Here is a 19,882-nt window from a genome sequence, read left to right on the forward strand (position 1 = left end):
TTTGGGAGATATAAAGTCAATATTTTTGTTGAACTGGCCTCCTTTCTTGTTGAAACTGGAGACAGGCAGAGCTACCTGAAGATATTTCAGATAGTTAGCGAACCCCACAGACTCTCTGGCATTCACTCTGCCTCTGTCTACCAACAGGCAGTCGGATCAGACTTGGACATGTTGCCAGTTGAACCTGTGCTCTGCTCCACAAGAACGAGCAAGCTCAACTCCCTTACTGATTGCATGCATAAAGTGCACACAGATAAATAAATAAACAGCTGGGGGAAAAGCCCCTCAAAAAAGCCCTTTGCCTCTTTCCCTTTATCACCACAGTCATCACCAGAACAGACCAAATGAAACGCAGGGGAACAATTTGGGACCCGGTATGGATTATATATTTTAAAGGTTACACACTGTGCTTTAGTTTCCCATCAATAAAGAGCAGCAAATGCACTACAGATTGTAAAGTTTATGTTTTAACTACGTATTTGAGGTAGTAGAATTTGCCATTGCTGTTTGGTACCGCACAAACACATATCGTTTCTCAACGTTGAAGGAGGACGGCCAGAAAACAACAGAACTGGACAAACACTGCAAGGACTTTGGCATGAATATTCACTCGGTGGCTGTTTTCTTTAAAAAAATGAAATCACCTAAGCCTGTGGCCCTTTTATGTTCACTTTCTATGAATATTTGAACTAGAGTTTCTTAGCAGCATGAATGCTGGCAGAAAGCTAATTTGAAAGTCATACGTGCAAGTGTTTGTGGAAAACGAATTCTAAATTTGCATGTGCAAATATTTGCACTGGGTATGCTGCCGTCTTCCCCCAGTCAGGGAGCAGCAGCGCTGCCACGTGCCTCGCCCCACCAATCCCGCCCGAGGAACCCAGCTTGAGTTTCAAATATTGTGTCAAATTTGCCCAGTGAACTTGTTTACGATCAAGCCCCAAAGTAGGAAAAAAAAAAGTGTTAAAAGTGTATGAAATGTACTCGAACAACAAATGTTTGCAGCGATGGGAGATGCGTAGCTGGGCATTTCGAAAGCAGAAACAGAGGCACGCTGGCACATAACTGAGTTTGTTAGAAAGTGTTCGCTTAGCTCTGGTAAGACTGTTTTTACCTCCTTTCTCCTTCCAGGGGGTGACGGAGAAAAAGAAAGGGTAAAAATATCAGTCAGGACAGGGAATATTCTCTGCCTATCTGCCCAGTATGGTCAATCTATTAAAATACTACCCTTTAAATTCAAAATATTTGTGAGCTTTGAAGTGCTTTCTGAACGTGTAGGAAAGAACACCATTTATTTGCAGGTGAGGTCTTCCATGCTTTTTCTGTGTGGGTTTTTTTTTCTCTTTTTTTTTTTTCAATTTTCGTAGTTGCAAACTACAATTTCGCATGCGTGCCGTTTTCTGCGACCTGCATCATTGTACTCTAGAAATAAAAAGAAAAGCCAGCTTAGCCCGGCAGAAATCTGCATCCCCACCCCTGAATCTGTTGTCACAAAATGAAGGAGGGAGGGGGCTGGGGTGGGGGGAGAGGGGGGAAAGCAGCTCAGTGCACAGCAACAATTCCCCCTCTCAGCTGAGCTGCAATGATGTCAGCTTTCTGATTACAAACTGCTTATTTATGCTTCAACAGCTGCCAAGAGCAGCAAATAAGTGGCTAAAAGAGTGTCTAGACCAGGCATTCAGGCCTCTATTGTTTGCTGGTTGTTACCTGGTTGACAGCGATGGGTACAGCTGCCTGGTGTGAAAGAGAGCAAGGGATGGGGAGGCAGTGATTGACAGAAGGGCCCTCGAGGTCAGGCACAGCCAGCCCCAATGGCCCCATGGCTTTATGTTCCCTGCTCTAAAGGGAAAGCGATGGCTCTGCCTAGAGGTTGGAGGTGAAAGGAAATGTTTGAGGGTAATGAAAAAAATCCTTTAGCCAAATTTGTGATCATGAACAGTTACTCTGGGGAATTTAAGCCCAAGTGTTAGGCAGTTTTCTCTATATGCAGAAATGGTTGCTGGTAGCCACCGCAGGAATAAGAATGTGCTACATGCACGAGGGCAAAAATGTATCTTTGTGCAGTCCTTCACCCAGGAGTTTAAAACCACTGGCAGTTCTATTTTTATTTAGGCTAAAAACTGATAACACTGCTAAAAACTGATGCCATTCACTATGAAGTTCATTCTGCTCCAGGGCTAGCTTGAAAAGCATTCCTGAGCTTTTCTGAAAAATATTCAGGTATTTGGGAGGGAGAAATAGATATACGGATTAGACAATGATCTACCAAAAGCTCCCACCTACTCACTCTGTGAACTTTGCTCTCTTCATTTAGATTCTGGAGGGACAGTGTCTCTTAAAGCAACTCAGTGGGAACAGCTAGCCAGTGAGCAGGCTGACCAAAACCATAAAATGCCCTTTTTTTAGCTGATATAGAGATGTCCTCAGTCTGGTTCTGATTTCACACATGCTAGTGTGGTCCAGGCATAATCCTACTGAAGTCAAAGGAGTGGCATTGATTCAAGCCAACTGCAATCACTAGCAAGATGACTGAATTTCTCACCTCCCACCCTAGCCTACCCCCACAGTGGGATACCATTCAGCAAAGAGGCAAAAGCTCTCAGAAGTTTTAAAAGGATGAAGCCAATGAATTGTTTTTAATAGAACAACAAAACCAGATTCAAAAGTCTTGGAACAACATGCAAAAACTATGACGATAGGGTGTACCCTGGGAAAAATTAAAGCTTTATGTACACTAGCAGGCCCACGCCTACCTTCGCCCAAACACACACAGATTAAGTTGCTGGGGCAGCCATGGGTAGAATTAATCTTACATTCCTGTTTGGCAATTTCTGACACCAGGCGAAGTCCTATGCCAAGAAAAAAAGTTGATTTTCAGAGCTTGTTACATATGACAGAATTATTAAATGTTTTATGACCATATGGTATAATTTTTTTGCTGTAGTATTTGAAAAAGATTATAATTAACAAATGAGTAACCTTTCTCCAGTGAAAGATGAGAAAACACTAAAAAATAGTCCAGCCATCAGTAGCAGCTAGAGAGGTAAGAAGTACAGCAGAGCACCTGAGTAGCACAAGCTTAATTTGGGTATACAGTTGGCTTTCTACATATCTGATGCAAAAGCTGTAACTAAAATGAAATCATGTTAAATTAGCTGTAAAAAATAAGTTGATTTAATTAAGCACAGAAAGACTTATTAGATATAATAAAATGTTAAAAAGTCAAATGATGTTCAGTTACATTTCAGCTAACACCGCTCAACAAATCCACTAAATTTATTCCTTTCAATAATGATCTGTTTTGAGCCTTTAATTAGATAAATAATATTTAATCACTTCAGCAAATTTGAACTAGAAAAATTCCTTGTCATCAGTGGTGACTCATTCTTGCTAATATCTACCTTTAAAGAAAAGGTAAAACTAGATGATCTTCTGGAGCAGCACAGAGTATGAGACTAGTAGAAATCTGTATCCAGGCCTCATTAAAAAAACAAGGTTTGCTAAACAAACTATTATTTACAGTGAGAAGTGTGCATATTTTACTGGGAAAGAGCATTCACATGTTTGCCTCTTTTCAGCATCAGGCACTATAAGTAGATGATAAGAAAAGATATTCAATAGATGTCCTATAATTCATCATAATACTGTTTCATTTAATAACTACTTTGCTGAAGTGATTGGCATGATTACAGGAAAATTACTTCAAATTATTCATCTCTTATCTAGCATCTAAGATGTCCTAAACTTGCATGAGAGTTAGCATAATGGGACCTATTAATTACTAATGCTGCAAGTCCTTCACTACTTAAATATCCTTTCTACCAGGTGTGCTGTGTAATGCAAATAAAGAAAATACAAACCAAAATGATTGCTTTCCAAGACAGTGTCACCTAAAGTTTAATAAATGAAATACCAAGTGCAAAATCTATGGCTCACCCATCAGTTTAAAATATTTAGATGTTCATATCTTTTATTTTTTATCTTTCTCTGTATTTCTCTTCCTCTGACATGTATGTATGTTTGCAGGGGTGTGTACATGTGTAAAAACAAGTATGTGAACAGTATATGGAATATATTGTATTTATTTTCTACTCAGAGGTATTGATGTGCAAGGCTGCTATAAAGGACGGGCTAAGTACATAGTCTCTGCCCTAAAGAGCACCTTTTCATCTCAAAACCCTATCCATCAAATGCTATCTGTTCAACAAAATTTACTCCTATGAGTAAACACTTTGAAGCAAAGGAGGATTATTATCTGTTAGGGGCAGAGAAGTTAGAGCAAAGATGGTATTTGTCCTCTCTGCAGTCTGGATTTAACAGCCAATGTAAATTAGAGCAGCCTTACACTTACACCCTTGGCTTTCTAAGAACCCTGATGAAAACCATCACAGCAGAAACCAGAGAGAGGCCCTTCCTATCCTTCTCTCTAGCTCACCTGTGACATGCCCATAATTCAAAGGGTGGCTATGCTGCTTTTTAAAGCCACCTAAGACAGAGAATGTTCCTTGAGGGCCTGATGCTTCAGTGTCTTACACGTCAGAAACACACTTAACTGGGCAAAGGAGACCCACAGAGTTAAAAGCTCTCATTAGTGCTGCACTAAATTTCCATTGCAGAGGCAAGGCCATGAAAAATCCTGCCTTATTTTCTTTACAGAATCCAACCACAAGTCCACGATCAACTGCCTTCTCTCTCTCGCTCTTCTTTTTACTATCACAACCAGTACTTTAGGTTCTATTAATTCTATTTGTGATATTGAAATGAAGATACAGGAATTATGGGAGGGAAAAGAACTCAAAACAAACAAAGAAGAAAAAAACAAAGCCAAAGTTAAAGAGCACACAGAGACCCCATAAAAATTGATTGTTACTTACGCGTGGCAAGTGACCAAGCCTAAAGGCTCTGGGGCTTTCTGACAAAATCTAGCTTGAAGTGCAGCCTCCAATAGGAAGGCGAGTTGCCCAAGGAAATTTCAGGGAGGAAACAAAATACTGGACTTCTAATGCTCTATTTACCATCAAATGTGGAACAAAAATATCACATCTACCATACACAGAAAATCTAAAAGGGAAAGATATCCTTGAACCCCACCTGATAAACTGTTGGAGGGTTTTTTAGGGTATTCTGTACAAGAAGGGCATGTAATTGTTTCTAAACATGCAAATAGGCTCAATGAACTAGGAAACCTACCATGAAGAAACATTTCTAGGAGAACATTACATTAAAAAAGGCAGTTCTTTATTAAGGATAGGGACTGATAGTCAAGCCTATGCTTTTGTTCTGAATGACTGCAGCACAACTAGCTTGTGGAATGCAGCAACTACAACATCTCAATACAGGATAGCCAAGCTTAATCCTAAATCTCCTTGCTTTTTACAAGTGAAAACTTCCAAAACTCTCTACTGTTCACTTTTTTACTTCAAGGCGACAAACCCTTTTGAGGTTCACAAAAACTTTTATTTTATTGGGTAGTCACTACTGATATGGTTTGAAGTCTTCTGGGACTGGTAAACTTTCATGGTGCCTGTTTCCTGTTGCCATGGTTTCCTGTTATAACATAAACAAAATACTGCCAAACCAGGGATGCTACAGTGTGCAAGGGACTTCACCAAATCTCCATTACTTCATGCATCCATAGCTATTTACTATATGGACTAAACTGATAGGTGTTTAGTGTTTATAATTCTGCAACTACTAATAAGGACTCTAGTATTAGAGAACAATATGCTCCTCCACTCCAAAAGCTAGAATTCTGTAGTAAACAAAGTATTTGTAAAAAATTCCCCTGCATGGCCAGGGGCAATTATATCTGGCTTTTTATACATGACATTCCAGAAACCTATTAGCTGGCCAGTAGATCTGTTTTTCAGTGCTGGCTGTCAGGCATATTGTAAAAGAAAGACACAAACAGTTGTTGAACATCATGAGCATCATGGTAATCACAAGGTTTGCTGAGCTCCCGTAGCCAGAAAACCCTCCCTGACCCAGCATGTTCCACATAGACAAAAGTGCCTTCAAAACTAGTCTGGGCATCGTGCAAAGTAATCTTCTAGGTTACCTGATGAAGTCACAACTTGTCCTCCACCTCAGCTCACTGCAACCAGAGATCTATCATATTTGTGCACTCTTAAACAAGGTGGAGAAGTGATAGCTTCTACATAATCACCTCAGCTTTTGCCTAACATGATAAGATACAATAATTCCCAATCAGATAGCTTGAAAAGCATCATATCTACATTGGCTTTCTAGGCACTTAACATTTTGCCAAGACAATAGTGTTTCAGGCTTGAGATACTCTTTTTTTTTCCTTCTTCAGTGTATCTCCACCTTTTAGTACACCTTGCATGTGACAAAAACACACAAGTGATTTGCTTCACATAACTCCTTTATTACCTTACTTTGAAATGCTGACAAATACCACCGCATAAGGGATGCAGCAGGATGAAAATGGAATAAAAAGAAAAAAAATAAAGCCGGCACCAGTTCACATTGTTTACTAACAATAAGGGATGTGCCTGAGAACACAAACTGATTCAGAAGAAATTACTCAGATCTCTAATTTTTGGATCTATCTGCTTCTTTCCTTCTGGCAGCCTATAATTCCCATATACTGAAGGCCTTCAATTTAATTTAATATTCAAGAATATATACAATCTGCACTGAAAGTGCTTGACTATTTGACCTGCGTACCGCAACCCAGAATGAAGTGTTCATATGGAATACCGGAATGGAATGATACTGGGAAATACCTCCAGTTAAGTCTCCCTAAATGGAAAGCAGCTCTGACAAGTCTTTTTTGGTTTAGAGAGTCTTGTCTAATGGATCAGTCAGAGGACTAAGACAACAGCAAGAAGAAACAATGGTGGGGAACCATCAAGTCCATTGTTTGGGTGAAACAAATTGCTATGCTTAGTGCTAGTCCTTATAGAAACATAATTAAGGGGCCAAATTTGCTGGGCACCTGTACCAACTTCTGCTGATGTTTGGAGTAAATCCTACCAGCAAAAGAATGTGTTGGTGGGAGGTATCACTGATACACATGTGGTTCTCACTGCTTACCACCTCAGCTGAGCTACAGCCTTTCAGGGAGAAAAGAGCATGAGCTGTTTTGCTGCTTGAGCTAAACAGCCTGGATTTCTAGTTGAAATATCTGGGAGGTGAGTCCTTTGTAAGTCAGTTTGGGGGAGGATACTCAACACACACAAAGACTAATTGGCAGCAAGTAGTGTTGGTAACTCCTACACTGTTGACGAACTCAGGCTTCCAGCCAGTTCTGCTACTGCAGGAACTTAAGGACTTTGTGATGCCCTTGAAATCTCTTTCTTTCTTTCTGTGTCAGGTTATAATTGCAACTTTTGGTCTCCTTACTTACAGTTTAAAGCTCAGTGCAGGATGCTGGGAGGCATTTTACAACCTGTGATAAATGAGGGTGTTGCTTTGCTAGACACATTGATTGCATAGTGGCCTGTGCTTGAAGGGATTGGACTTGATGATCCTCTGAACCCCTTGGCCTAGAAAAGGGCATCAGCAAGAAGCATGGTGGAATCCCGACGCCAGCAGATGCTTCTCTAAGAAAAAGCAGTGGTGTCCTCTGCTGCAGGTGCTGCAGGTACTGCAGGTGCATCCTTCCCTCCTAACAAACAGTCTGAGATCACACTGCAAGCCTAGAGTACGGAGACCCCCAACAGCAATGTGTCTGCTGTGGGACCCAGGGACATGACCTCATGCAAAGATATGCATTCGTGCCTCAGCCACCTCCCAGTGTAAATCAGCATAAGGTTTGTTGGGTTAGCAGAACTCCTCTTCCCTGCCCTGTGGTTTCCATGCAAGGCATGTGAACTCCCACTTGGGGTGCACCATGGAGTGTCTCCTTTGGTGGGAAACAGATGGCCAAGAAGCACTTCCCCTAGCCAGAAAAGATGAATGACCCTGAGGTAATTTTGGAGCGTGTTTAGAAACCACAACTTTTTGCACTCCCTTGTAAGACCAATTTAAGTGGAAGAACTACTGCCTCACTGGTGACATATCGACATAGAAATTTTTCTTTGTGCCTCTGATTCAAAACATTAGAAGTCTTGCATGGCTATTTCACTGAGAAATGGTGCTCACAGGTGATTATAGGTGGCACGCCAAGTAGGATGCGCTGCTGTTAGAGCCCTATGGACCTGAGAGTGGAGCCCTGTAAATAGTGCTTCATCATGCAAACGGGGATGTCACCTCTGTGCAGGCAGATGGTGGTATGAGTGGGCTCTAGGCATCACTACTGAGATGAAGTGAGACAGCACTTGTGACAACTTAATGCTGACTGAGTAACATCAACACAAGTCTTCTTTTCTGTTGTAGCTGTCTTAGGATGTCAGAAGATATGGATCTGAGATTGAAAAGACACTTTTGACAGCATAATGGCTGAAACAGTTTTGAAACATTTAAAGCAACAATAAAACGCAAAAGGGGAAAAAGGATGAGGATAATGGGGTGCGACTTCTCAAAGGACATGAGGTTTCATTTCTCTTTGAATAATTTTGTGTCTTCAAAACTACTTCTTTCTGAAACTGCAAGTCACAATTTGCCAGAAAAAGTCTGTCACGCACCTAGGCATCTCCTGAAGGCAGCACTCCAGCTTCATACCTTTTTCACTGCAACTCTCACTGGTTCTAGCTATGTTGGGTTCACTTGCACAGGCAGAAGCATGTTGAAAGATTTTTTTAAGATGCTCATAGTTCAGTCACACTGTTCAGCTTCCTAAAATCACGACCCATCTCAAAACACATAGCAAAATGAAACAATAGACTTAGAACTGCACACATTCATCCAAAGAAAGTGGAAGAGGTGTGGAGGTCTTTAAACACAGCATCCAGCAATCTGTCTCCTTGAAAACCTGAGAGGTTTTAGCATGATTTTTGCCTATTGAAAACAGAGAAACAAAACCAAACTCTGAAACAAAACCCTCTGGTTTTCATATCTGAGCTCCCCATAGAGGATCCCTCAATACTCTGTAGGAGTAATCCTCAGAAAAGAACAGATAAATATAAAAACCTGATTAATGTTCTAGCAAATGATGATTATTATCAAAATTATCATCACAGTGATTTGCATTTTTGCAGACTCCATGTTTAACCTGTGACTTTGTAACTGAACACTTGCAATTTGTTTGGGATTCTTCTGCTTTTAATTTTTTGTTTTTGTTTTGTAGAATCAATACATTCATTTCCACTCCACCTCCCTTCAAGAAGTATTTCTTTTTATGGCAAGCCTTTAAAAATACAGAAAAAATCAGAAAAAAATAAGGAAAAGACTTTAAAATTTACATTTAAAATTCATTCCAGATTTGTTTTATTCATTACTTTGATGTGGAGTTCAGAGGCTGTATTAGTACTGTACTTCCCTACTGCAGTGTGATTGGACTTTCAGAACACTGTTCCTCACAAATTAAAGGGTGCTTTAAAAAAAAAAAAAAGGTTTCAAATTTATGCTATTCTGTGGGGAGTAGAGTAATTAAAACAAATTTAAAAATCATTAAGAGAAATGGATAATGCTAGCTATTGTTTTCTTCCTCAAAACATTTAAGCTTTCTTTTCTATTTAGCACATTAATACATTTTTCCCCTGTTAGAAATAAAAGCTATAGGCCCAGTTCTGTCATGGCGGTGAGCAGGCAGTTGGATACGGTAATGCATGCCTGAAGCCTTCACCAAGGATGATAAGCCTGCATGAATTTTACGAGTCTCAGTATCAAGGTTGCCCTCGCCCAAGGGATTTAAGAATAAGGGGGGAAAAAAGAGAAGGCAGATGTATGAATAACTGGCATTGTAAATCTTCACCGTGGCAACCTACAGCTAGAAAAAGTCTGTGATGGGTTCATGACTTGAGAAGAAAGCGACACAGCAGAATGTGAATGGATTTTCTTCAGCTACTTAATACACTGCTTAGAGCAGCTTAAGGGTGTGCGTGTGAGAGAGAGTATGTGTGAGAGAGAGAGAGAGTGTGTGCATGTGTGTAAGGAGGGGGGGATCTGTGGAAATTTGTTAGAAGGAATTACTAGTGTTATACAGCTTGCTAGGGCTGGCTTTTTTTTTTTTCCCCCCTTTTTGGGGGAGGCTGTAGGGGAGGAGGAATACCATTTAGTCTCAGAATATAAATGACTGGATTTTGCTTGGGAAAAAAAAAGATGGTGGGGGAGGTGCATAGAATTATGCAGGCAAGTAACAATGAGCAAATTGGACCCTTAACAATACAGCACAAGGTCATAGTGAAAGTCACCAGAGTGGGGTGGTGGGGGTGGCTGGTGGTAGAAAACAGATCATGATAAATAGCTTCCCATTTTGCAAAATCTGGTAGTTAATGAAAATAAGATGCATTTGAGTTGTCTGTGAACACCTGATTTTTTTCCCCTTTCTCTCTCTCTCTCTCCCGCTCTCTGGTCCTGCTGATGTATGAAAGCAAAGCACTGACTCTAATTGTGCAATTATAAAACGGAAATGATGCAGGTTTGGCAACACAGAGAAAGAAGGCAGCTCAATAACATTGTTTAATAACAAGCAAATAAAGCTCAAAGGGGAGAGAGGTGACTATTTCTGCTTTAGACTCATTAAGGAGCCTGAAACATATTGTAAAAGAGTGATATTTAATTATGGGCTGGACTGATAACATGGAGCAGGGCCTCACTGGGAGAAAGAGACCCTATGCTCCTAGGAGCGAGCAGCTCCAAACATCAATTACCATGATTATCTACCCAGTGCTTAGAAAACGCACCCGTCTCCATGTTTCGGCAGCGACCCGTAAACAGGCATTGCATAGGCAAATTTATGGGGACAGTCAGCTGGGGCCAGGTGGGAAAGCGAGCTTCCCATTGGCAACTTCTGTGCAAAAGGAGGAAAGAGGCAAAAGAAAGAAAAATCTGTCTTCTGCACTACTGAAAGAGCAATTTATTACCAAGCATTTGCAGGAGACAGCATTTGTTGCCCTGCTGCCTTTTTTGCCTCTGTTGGCTGTCTGAATGAGAAATGGGAGTATATTAACCAACTCATGGGTTACAGAAGACGGCTTGGCATGGGCCCATCAAACTTCGCCGTGCTAAGGCGAGTCAAAGGTCAAGAGAGCGTTAGCAGCCGAGATTTAGAACCGAGTGCATCTCTTTAACCTTAACTGCTGGGAATGGATGGAGTCACTTTATTTCTTTAGTCGGGAACTCGGTTGCAGTGAAAGATGTCATGAGGAGGAGGGTATCATCCAGCCTGGAGCAGATGGGAAAGTGTATAGTGCAGTGAGACATAATATTCTTTAGGGGTCATACAGACAAACTTAAGAAACACCTTTGCTGCACTGCAGCTCCACTTTTACTATCAGGCCTAGAGGCTGGATGTATGCCCTAAATGTTTGTGCATCCTTGTTAATATACCATAGACCAAAGAAGTAAAGACTAACAGTGAAAAGTAGGTGCCAAATCCATCTGAAGCCATTTAATCTTTCCATCTATTTGCACCAACATTATTTTCACTGAGGGAAATCCTTAGTAAATGGAGCATGTTAATGACGTGTGCACTGAACTTTATTTTGAACGGCAGAAAGATTTCTCTGCCTGGAAAGACAGTGTGCAAGGCACAGGTTGCTGTGACCTGGGTCACAGGGTTCCTGCCTGCCTGGATCTGCCACCAGGCTATTGCGTGGCTTTGAACAAATCACATCAACTCTTGAGTATGTCTTCCTCCTTTACCAGTCCTTCTGCACCCGTGAGATCCTTGAAACAGCAAGGTCTGTTTCTGTGACATTTGCCACGTGCCCTGTTTCGCCTGTAGTTTCTGTTGGCTGCAGGAATCACCAGGATCAGGCACAACAGGGAACGGTTTGGCTCCACACCCAGTTCAGACGCTTGTTCTGGGTTCTATTAAGCCATCACGGTACGCTGTGCACTGATGCATGAAGGGAGCTGTGCAGAGCACTATTTCTTAAATTATTGGGAAGAGATATGTCACTTGCCATTTAAAAGTAGCCTGACATATACATACACCTGGATGCCCAAGCATAAGAGAACACTTTTGCTCAGAGTCTATGATTAAGATTCTGAAATTTCCTGAGACACTCTGAAATGCAGAGATTAAAGGGGAAATGTAGCTTTAAGTAAGGTCAAGATTTCACACAACGTGTATTGAAGGAGAGGTGTGTTTTGTTGAATGTGATAACAGACTTTTGAGAAGACCAGTTCTGTCTATTCTCCTAAACCCAAGCTGAGTATTTTTAGACAGCTTTAGGTGCTCAGCCTCCATGGCCCTCTACTGTGGCTATGTCCAGACTCAAAAAGGACAGGTCAATAGCGACGAAAAAGGGATGAAGATACTTAAAAGTAAGTACAAAATTCCTAGGATTGGGAGGGGATCACAATATTTAGGATAGGGTTGCTTTTTTTCACTTTTTTTTCCTCCACCTTTTGGGTCTGTACAGCCTTTAGCACAACGGGGCTTGATCTGTAACAGAGAATGAGTAAAGAATTAAACAACTAGTGAAACATTTGTATGTTTAAGAAGACTAGGATCTCCACCAACTCACTGTGAGACGATGTCTGTAGGGAGTCTCGAAGTACTGGTGGTCCCTCTCTTAGCAGCTGTACAGCTAAAAGTTCACTGTCCTGGCCTGAAACTATATATACAGGACAGACCAGGACAGAAAAGTTGTGAGATACACAAATGAAAGGATGCAGCAAGGTACACAGTAACAATAAGACTGATGCATTCCCAAATCAGAAATGATCTAGCATTGGTCTCAATAGCATGCACCATGTCAGGGAAAACTGCAGGAGCAATTAAAACCACTTTATCAGCAATTATTAATGGGCAACATACCCTTGGCTCCCAAAATAAGTGGGAAGATTGCAAGGATCATATCCCATCCCTATAACAGCAGCAGCCCATTGACCCCATATTTCAAATCAAAAGTAAACAGGTTGGCCAGTGAATAAACAGAAGGGAAAGGAGTTGGAGAAGCTGGCTGGTAAATAATCAGAAAGAGGGATTCCACACTACTCTCCCAGCTCTGAATTGTAAGTACCTCCTCTTTATCCCTCCCACGCACACATGTAGTAGTACATACACAGTTTCAAAGAGCTTGCAAATGGTTTGGTCAGACACTGGACCACTAAAGATAAAGAGAACAATTAAGAATATTGCATAAAAATGAAGCAATTTCTTTGCATCTGCATTCACTATGGAGATGCCTTTCTCTAAGCCAATTATTTTCAGATAATAAATGCAAGGCGATATCAGAGATCAAGTTGTCAGAAGAAAAGAATCTTAAAGAAACTGACAAAGAACAAAAAAAATCACTAGGATCATCCATTGTAAAAGTTCCAAATAAACATTAAAATGGTCAGTTAGGAGAAACACACTCTTCCATAAAAATGACCATAATATCTCACAAGGTCTTCAAAAAGGCACACAGGCAATCTGAAGAATCACCAAACAATTGACCTTACTCCAGTGTAAGATAAATCATCTGAAAAAATAAAATATTTTAACAGACCATGGCATAAGAAAGACAAACTGCCTGGCCTCTTGAAAGGTAAATTGTCTCTCTCGAATCTATTGAAATTCTTTGGCAACGAAAGAGAAGATCAGAACTTTTTCAATAAGCTACCAAGATTTGCAGAAAGACATGCCCTAACCGGAGGGCTTAAGGAAGTTTAAGTTTCACATCTCTCCCACCTTTTCAGAAGGACTAACCAGCAAGCTGTGCTCCATTCCTGGTGCACAGGACAGGAGAGCATTTGAGCAGTGCTTGTCCAGCTGAAGCACCTGTGCTTTTGCATGAAAGAGGCTTCAAAAGAAACATAAGACATCCACTCTGAACTGCCTTTTGGGTCTGTGGAAGAGGCTCCCAATAACAGCATTGTTTAATATTTCAAATATCAGGCTTTTAAAGTTTTTACTCCAAACGCAACCACCCAAAGCAGGAGGACCTGGCCAGATTTTTCTCCTTTTTTTTAAATCTTGCATTTTTTGTTTTGAATGTCTCCACTGTAAATTTTTATTTACTGGCCAAATCGTACTGAGATAGCGGAGGAGATGTGAAGGATGGCCTCAGGGCGTTCCAGCAGTGCAAGCGGCAAAGGGGCTAACGCTCTGCAGCCCACCAGCGGTCTCCCAAAATCTCTGTGCACCCAGGCTGTGCTCATATTTATGCCTAACCTACTTTCCAGTCACTTTTTGTGCCGTCACAAAGCTTTTGTAGATGCACCACTGGGGGCAGGGAAAATGTAGAAAAAAAATGTGCTCCAATTCTGTAGCTATTCACCTGATTCTTTTGCAAATTTGGCCCCGTACTCCCTGTAATTCGCAAGTTGATAGACACTCGGGAGACTCCTAGCTGCTAACATTCCTGTCAGCCGTGTCCCAAAGAACAAAGGCAAGCTGAAGTATTTTTTAATTCTACCCTCTCAGCTCATCAACGCTGAGTTTACATAAAAATGTAAGAACATTACACTACACACACTGCTAATAATCAGAAACTAAAGCTTTGAAGTTTCCCTATTTCGCAGCTACTGCCATGACAGATGCTTGCCAGAGAAAACTCAGGGGGTATTTGTTTGCAAGCATTTCGGCTAAGCGTAGTGCCCATTGTGCCACTTAATATTTCAGCTATCTCCAGTGTAATCAGGGAACAGCAGTTACTTATTTATCTCACGTCTTGCTCCTTGCTAGCTACCTACTATCGCCAGCATGACCTCTGAAGCACACACATTAATTTTACCTCAGTATTTCTATAGCATCAATTAATAAAAACTGACTATGTTTTCAACAAACGCACATGTACTGATAAATGAGGGTCCTGACTTAATTGCTCTGTAAATTAAGAGCTCACAGTACTGACAATACAGAAGAGTTTTAATATTTAAAAACTCATTAAATTTGTGTACATTTTGAATAATTAAAGTCACACGGCCACTTTAAAGAGCTAATTTAAGTTTAATTCTTAAATGTATATCACAGAAGAACTTGATCTGTTGAAAATTATCGGTTAATTTTCAGAGCAACTTAATTCTGTTCTATTATTTCCCTGAAATTCTGCATTTATTTATATACTTATCTGTCCCTTCTGCCTGCCAGGAATTTCTTGCAACAGCAATTCTGAGATGGTGAGACCAACCTGTACTTTTATCAGCTTTCTTTCTATCCATAGAAAACAGTGTAAACCTCACGTTAATAACATGTTTTTCTCTTTTCTACAGTGGATCATAACTCCATATTTTAATCCTTTAGATCTCTGTCAGATCCATTGATTAGACTTAAATAATGAGTGTTTTGGAGAAAACAACTTTGTTTATGACTTGCAGCTGTGTGAAGATGCAGTCCAAATGCCCAAGTATGGGTTACTTTGAACAGAATTTGCAAGGGTTCATGGGAAGCCCAGGTCCTTACAATTATGTAAACCCAAGGAATGGTCAAAGTTCAGCCTTCAAACTGTGGGTAAGTACTATTTCCTTTTCCACTCAGAATTATGATTTTTAAAAGTGAGTAGTATTTTAAAGGACAATATCTGATTTCCTGGCTGTCAGCAGAAGTACTGCCGACAAAAAATAGGTTCACCCTCCTCTCTTGATTAGTTTTGTAGAGTTCAAGGGGACAACTCAAAAAAGAAAGCTGGTTGCCTTTCTGAAGATCATGCTCTGAATAGGACAGAAACAATTCCGAGTTACAGCAATTCACCTTTGTGCAGTTAACTTTTCTTTCTCCTGTGGCTCATATGTCAATCTTCATATTGTTACTAGTATTTAATCAGTGATTAAGCTGCCATAGAGTAAATACAGACAGATTGTGCTGCAACATTTCTATGTTCTTTCAATATTATGAAGTGTAATATTCAGGTAGGTGCTTAGATATCAAAGTGATAGACACTTAATACCTGAAATAAATAGAATGATTCTTGCTGAATTGTTGCAACACAACTTAAGTGTCTAGCTGTAGTTGAGGAGATGAAGTGTTGCTCACTGACTTTTTAATAAAGAGGGGAAAACAGTGCAAATGTTATGTGACTATCTGTATGCATTTTAAAAATTAATTCGTTTCTGGTTTTGTCTTCCTTGTGCACTGGTTATCTAGGAAGATCCTGGGAGAACAAGTTCTGGATGAGAAGAGGAGCAGACATCATCTCTAGAACAGCACATTTAAACATATATTGCTGCATTTTCACAGTGTGTGCGCTCCAAACTCCTAGTCCTGAGTAGTCCAATAGGAAAACTTAATTTCTGACAATGCTCAGGTGGATAGAAATATGTCACGTCACTTGTGTCTACTCAAAACAGCTCAGATTTTGTTTATGGAAGACGTAAACTGCTCACAGATTTATCAATGATCACCTGCAGTCATCTTGTCTTTAATGCCAAATAGAGGTGATGTAACCTCTGCTTCTCTAAATTCCTTGTTTATGTATTCAGATTTCATATCTTAGCGTTTCTAACCATGGAGCTGATGGCAAAGTTACAGTCTGGTGATTCTCCACTGTAGCCCAAAGTCTTTTTCAGCATCGTTGCTTCTCAGAACAGAATTCCCCATCCTAAAAGCATGCCCAACCTCCTTTCTTCACAGAAGTATGCAGCAGTGAAATGTATTTTGTTTGAACTGGGGTCCGGTTTCCCAAGGGGTTCTAATCTCTCTAAGGAATAATGCTGTACTCTTATCATCATTTACCTCTCCTCCAATCTTTGTGTCATCTGCAAACTTTGTCAATCACCCGTTCATGTTTTCTCCCTGGTAGTTGATAAGATGTTAAATAGTAAAGGGTCACAGCTTATCTTTGTGAGACCTTGATAGAAACACATCATTTACAGCAATATTTGTGAGATCAGTTAACTACCTTGAATCTATTCAAGGTGTGTCACACACACTTTATATTGCTCTACTTCAGTAAATCTATTCAGTGAAAGACTGAGTGATAAGCCTAACCTACGTATGTCTACCATGTCGATATGATTACCTATAGTAACCAAACTTGTCATCCTCCTGTACCATGAAGTTCAGAGGTTGTGAGGGTTGTGATTAGCAGATCTGCGACTTGACAGAGCCATATGTCAGCTCCTTCTCTATGGTACAAAAGAAACAAAGGCTACAAAGGCTACTTGGAGACCTCCGTTCCTGCTGTCTGGCTTTAAGTACTGAGAGTTTTTTCCTGACTGTGATAATTCCAGACTTTCTAACAGACAGACTTCTGAGTTTTCTACTAGGCACAGAACTGTATTTGATCTAGACAATCTTTTTCTGATAGGTCCTACAACATTAAGCAGCCTTTCCAAGACATCACGTTTTCTTAACTGACTTTTCTTGCTCTCAGGTTTTACAAATGGAAAAAAAAAAACCCAACCAAAACCAAGTGGCGATAGCTAGCTAGCATTTGTCGTGATATCCCATTTCAATCAGGGAAATGGGGAAATTTGCGAACAGGAACTAAATACTGAGACTAAACCACAAATGCAACAATACCATGAATTCTAAACGTACATACTGTACTTAGGTCCTCATTAACTTTTCTCCCTCTTTCAAAACCAGACAATATTCCTCAACTTAACTTGAGAACCGTCCACACTTTATGTTCTTAAGAACAAGGTTTTAAGGTCCGTAACACCTAAGTGTGTTTTATTATTCCATGTGAAGTACTGAATTTTCCCACTCAAGTCCTTACAATATTTATATAATTTGGTAGTCCTTGACCTGGTGACGGGGGGGGGGAGAATAAGAAAAGTGACATTCTTTGCAGTACTGCACAATACTTGTGTTTAAACCATGTATATGGTGGTGATACCAATGTGATAAATTGTGAGGCCACACGATAGCTGGCAGCTTTCAGCAATACACGCTGGAGGATGAGAAAGAGAGAAAAGCACATTAGAGAGCTGAAGCTGCAGGGGAAGTTAAGCAAACAGACTACAATTACCCAAGGAGGGACTCAACCGGGAGAAAGGAATTAACACCCATAGTCTCGTGAAAATTGCTTATGATCTGTAATGACACAAATTGGCATATTAACTTGAGCTTCACTGGTGAGAGCATTAACTAGTGGAGGGTGCCTCTGAAAATAGGCCTGAGATTTACTTCTTGTATCTGTTTTGGCCTCTTTCTGCAGCTTCTAGAAAGACTGCAAAACCTGTACAGAGATGCAATGCTTGTGCAGAAATCCCTTCACATGTTGTCAGTCCCAGCTCTGGGGCCTTATATGGGAAAGGGGAATCTTTACATTGTCTGGTAACACTTTGTACAGCACCTGGATTTTCTGAATGATGTCTTAAACACTTAACTCTTTGTTGTACTGTTTCAGGTAATGAGTTGTTTCAAAATCAAACATAAGGTAATAAGGCTATTTAGTGTTACCTGATCTAATGTGTTTAATGCAATTAGTACCAAAAGAATGTATTCATAATAGCTTGAAAACGTGTTTAACATATGTAGTAAATAGTGTATATAAAAATCTACTCTACAGAAAAGAAATGAACAAGGATAAAATTGAATAGGATTTGCGAGAATGATAGAAAACTTTATTTTCTGTGGTGTTTTGAGCGATTCTGTGGGAAAAGTGCAATTTTCTATTAAATATTAGCATTCTGATTCTACAGTGATGGGTGCCAGTGTAAGAACCTTGACAGATGGATGGGTAGATATATTATTGTATTATACTCAGTAGGATGCCTCCATAAGGGGCATTAAAAGAAAACAGAAGCAAGACATTTTCTAATATATATTATATACATTAGAAAACATAACCTTTGAATCAGCCATCCATGTTTCATTTAGAACATGTTTTGTTTGATATTTTCTTTGCCATATTTTACATTTTATTTTAACAATGCTGTTGTCCTACATTGCCCTCCTTCAGCATTTCCCCTGTTCTCGTACATCCAGACCAATCTCTTAGAAGTCCATCAAAATCTTCACAGCTTATAATAGCTCATTTACATATTCACAGATGATATCATAACACTGCCAGGGGAAAAAAACCAACCAACCAAACCCCAAAATTCACTGATCAAGGTAAATTAACATGTACCTTAAAAAACAATGCACACAGTATTTTAAAATTCTATACGTGTGTGTATATATATGTATAAACATATTATGGACACACAAGTATTTATAAGTGTTATATACATATAAGTGTGTATATGTATACATACACACATAACTATTTGTATTTGACATTTGTTGTTCCACCTTCATCCTGGCCATTACCATTCCAGTAATGGATCCTGTTGTGCATTAAAATTCCCATTGTGGTCCATTACCACTTCCTTCATTGACAGCTCTATTGCTTCACGAGCTATTGTGCTATGTATGACATTGATTGGAGACACTGGATACACATTAGCAACATCACAACACGCAGAATAAACAAGATGTTGCTCCATGGCGTATGCTAGGAATGGGCATAACACTGTGTAGCCCACTGCAAACTTCCACATTGGGGCACCGTGGGCATCCCTCCTCCTGGGGGTTTGTCCTCCAGGGCCAGGGCCAGCTCAGAGCTGGCATGGCCGAGGGTGGGATGGTTCCAGGCTGTGAGGTCCTGCCCTGACAGCACCCCTGATGAGCCCCCAATCCTGGCGACCCACTGCCTTTCCAGTACCTTGACTGGTCATCAGCTGAAGCTGTAGCGAATGGAAAGATTTTGAATATTTTTCTTCTCCTCCTTGCAGTTAACATGCTTTAGTAGAAAAGGAGACAACGTGAAGTACTCTCAAACAAGTAGCTCTCTGTGGCAGCCTCCCTTGCCCATATTTCCTCCATGTTGCTGTGGAGAAGCAACTCTGTTGCTGTGTGCAGTTCTGGGCCCCACAATTTAAGAAGCATGTGAAGGTCCTTCTACGTGTCCAGAGGAGGGCAACAAAGCTGGTGAAAGGGCTGGAAGGCATG

This window comes from Platalea leucorodia, assembly GCF_965183815.1.
Source record: "Platalea leucorodia genome assembly, chromosome: 2".
Lineage (NCBI taxonomy): Eukaryota > Metazoa > Chordata > Aves > Pelecaniformes > Threskiornithidae > Platalea > Platalea leucorodia.